Consider the following 3,867-nt stretch of genomic DNA (forward strand, 5'->3'; position numbering starts at 1 on the left):
GAACCATACTGTGCATACCGAAAAACCTCTAATTACAATGCCTTTTCTTTGGACGAAAGACTACTTGATATTATACTAAATGGATTGGAATGGAATGAATGCAACACCTAAAAAATAAGCAGCGAACTCGGGTAAGGGTATGCTGTGACATTCTCGAGGGTGAGGTGAACTCATAACACTTAGTGGGATTTTTCAAGAATGGATGCACAAACCTTCTTTGGAGATAGATGGAAAAATGATTGGATCGGAGGGGGTGGGACGGACTGGAGTAAAAATGGCCGAATCCTAGTAGATCGTGGAAGCAAGGCCACTCTACCACTTACAATACCTAGTCGTATATTTAAGTCATATGCAAGGATTCTACCCACCTCTTAAAGAAAATTATACTTTGAAGCGGCCACCGCGACCCTTTTGCCGCAATGTCTTAGCCAATGATATATGCCCTTGGGGGATAAGGCCCCTACTGCGGGTCAAAAAGTGGACAGAGGGTAAATGTGTCGCTTCTAGGCCAAATTCTGACTTAGAGGCATATAGTCTTAATCCAACACATGGTAGCTTTATGCCACTGGCATTTCAACTAAGCATGATGACTAATTGTGTGAATCTAAAGTTCCTCTAGTACTAGGTTGAATTACAATTGAGACACTATCATCAGTAGGGAATAACTAACCTGTCTCACAATGGTATTAACCCATCTCCTATTCCCTATTGGTGGGTGAACAATCCAATACTTAGTGAATTCTTCTTTAAAAAATTAAGAAGAGCCGACATCGAAGGATCAAAAAGAGACGTCGTTATGAATTCTTGGCTGCTACAAGCTAGTTATCACTATGGTAACTTTTCTGCCACTTCTAGCATTGAATTTCGAAGGTTTAAAGAATCGTTAGTCCACGCTTTCATTATTTGTATTCATACTGGAAATCAGAATCAAACGAGCTTTTACCCTTCTATTCTACACTAGATTTCTGTTCTCGTTGAGCTCATCTTAGGACACCTACGTTAGTTTTTAACAGATATGCCTCCCTAGCCAAATTCCTAAACTAACAATGTCTTCCACCTATATCCGCCCGCAGAGCGAGCCTTGGATCCAAAAAGAGGGGCAGTGCCCCACTTTCGATTCACAAAATAAGTAAAATAACATTAAAAGTAGTGGTATTTCACTTACTCCTTTGGCTCCCATTTATACTAGACCTCTCAAGTCATTTCACAAAGTCAAACTAGAGTCAAGCTCAATAGGTTATTCTTTCCCCAATGATTTTGCCAAGCTTGTTCCCTTAGTTGTAGTTTCACTGGATAGTAGACAGGGATAGTGGGAATCTCGTTAATCTATTTATGTACATCACTAATTAGATGACGAGGACTTTGGCTACCTTAAGAGAGTCATAGTTACTCCTGTTGTTTACCCGCGCTTGGATAATTTTGGTAATTTTAAATTTGGAGGACTGGGCAGAAATCACATTGCATGATCATTCATTGGGACCATCACAATGCCTTTTTTTAATTAAATAGTTGGATTCTCCTTGTCTGTACCAGTTCTGAGTTGGCGGTTTGATGCGCAGGGAAGGCCCTCAAAGGAACTATTCCTATTTCATCCCCCGATCAGAATGTGATGACCCACTCTTACCGTGGGAGTAGCTTAACCATTCCACTGATAACCAATGGATTCAGGACTCGGACCCTTGTGCTCAGCCCTCAGAGCCAATCTTTTTCCCAAAGTTATAGATTTCTTGCCTACATTGTTCCATCGACCAGAGGTTGTTTACCTTGGAGACCTGATGCAGTTATGAGTACGATTAGGCGTTGATGGCATTCGGTCCTTTGGATTTTCAAGGGCCTCCAGAAGCTCTTTGGACACTACATGACTTATGCTGATCTTGCAGCTGCTAGACCTTACCTTCGACTGAGCCAATTCTAGGGTGGTAAAGCTGTTAAGCAGAAAAGATAACTCTTTTTGAGGCTCCCAGAGACGTCTCTGAACTTTCTAAAATTGTTATCGAATAGCACGTCCCGATTCAGGAATTTTAACCTAATTCCCTTTCGAAGTATGTGTGAAACACGTTATCTATCAAGGTACCCCTAAACCTTAGGATCGACTAACCCATGAGCAACTACCATTCATATAGAACCTTTCCCCTCTTCAGCCTTCAAAGTTCTTATTTGAATATTTGCTTCTACAAATAAGAATTACACCGAAGGTCTCTTCACCTGAGCTTATGCCCAAGGGTTGGCAGCGCCGCCGCACCATCCTACTCATCTGGGCCTAGCACTTGACCCGACGACTGGGTATAGGTTGTGTGCTTAAGCGCCATCTATTTTTGAGGCTAGCTGATTAGATAGGTAAGTTGTTACACACTCCTTAGTGGATTTTAACTTCCATGACTAACGTTTTGCTGTCTTAATCAACCAACACCTTATGTGGGATCTAGGTTAGAGCACAGTTTGGCACCGTAACCTAGCTTTTCGTTCATCCCATATTGCCAGTTCTGCTAGCCAAAAATGGCCCATTTAGAGCTCTTGATTATGTAGCACAGCTCAACAAAGAAGTTGCGCAGTTCTACCTATTTAAAGTTACAGAATAGGTCAAGGGAGTTGCGCCCCCAAGGCCTATAATCAATGGTTTTACCTGATTGAACTTGCACGCGAGCTCCAGCTATCCTGAGGGAAACTTCAGAGGGAACCAGCTACTAGATGGTTTGATTAGTATTTTGCCCCTATACAAAAGTTAGACGAACGATTTACTCATTAGTATCGCTTCGGGCCTCGACCAAAGTTACCTTTGTCTTTGCCCCGCTCAGGCATGGTTCACCATTTTTGGGTCCCGACAGGTATGCGCACACTCAAACCCTTCTAAGAAGATCAAGGTCGGTCGGTGGTGCACCCCTTAGGGGGATCAAACCAATTAGCTTCATTATGCCTTACAGGTTTACTCGTCTATTGACTCACACCAATATAAGAATCCTTGGTCCGTATTTTAAAATGGGTTGAATGGGGAGCCCAAATGCCAGTGTCTGGAGCGCGCAAATACCAAAGAATACCTGAGGCATACGCTGCCTACAACAATCGATGAGATGTTATTCCATGAGAGTATCAAGAGCTCGAGATACCCCCAACCTACGCTGGTCCATGCACCGAGTTGATCGACGGACCAGCTCATCGTTGTTCCACATCTGACCGTGGTGCATCACCGGACCCCATTCACTTTCCTCCCAATAATTTCAAGCACTCTTTGACTCTTTTTTTAATGTACTTTTAATCTTTCCCTCGTGGTACTTGTTCGCTATTGGTCTCTCGCTTGTATTTAGCCATGGGTGAAATTCACTGCCCTATTTGGGCTATATTCCTAAAAATCCAACTCATAGACAGAGCTTCATAGTGTAGCAGGGTTCAGGAACATTGGGGATCTCACCCACTCTGGCGCCCCCATCCAGGGGACTTGGGCCCGGTCCACCTTAGAGGATGCTTCTCCAAACTACAATTGGAACAATGGAGCTACCCGATTTTAAGGTTGAGCTATTCCTACTTCGCTTACCATTACTAAGGGAATCCTTGTAGGTTTCTTTTCCTCCGCTAATTGATATGCTTAAACTCAGCAGGTAATCCCACTAGACCTGGAGTTGCGGTCCAAGTGTATAAGCACGATAGGGTCCTATAGTGCCAACGCATGATGGGCTGTAGCCGCAAAAACAAAGAGAGTTAAGTTACCACCACCACTTGCTGTGACATTCGTAGAAGTGGACTCGTATTTACGCCATCTATGATCTTGAGATGATGGGAGACTAGTATCCACCCCGCTAAGACAGAGCACCTCATGATTAAGGCATGATGCGAGGGAGTTATACATTGTGTGATGCCCAGGCAGACGTGCCC

The 3,867-nt window shown here is 43.5% G+C and overlaps 1 non-coding gene across 1 annotated transcript; it reads right to left on the reverse strand.

Moving 5' to 3' along the window:
• Positions 1–258: 258 nt before the first annotated feature.
• On the reverse strand, positions 259–3,617 carry LOC124892567. The gene has a single exon (XR_007050321.1). It is a non-coding gene; the product is annotated as a 28S ribosomal RNA (ribosomal RNA).
• Between the last annotated feature and the right edge of the window lie 250 nt (positions 3,618–3,867).

This window comes from Capsicum annuum, unplaced genomic scaffold (genome assembly GCF_002878395.1).
Source record: "Capsicum annuum cultivar UCD-10X-F1 unplaced genomic scaffold, UCD10Xv1.1 ctg4857, whole genome shotgun sequence".
Classification (NCBI taxonomy): Eukaryota; Viridiplantae; Streptophyta; class Magnoliopsida; order Solanales; family Solanaceae; genus Capsicum; species Capsicum annuum.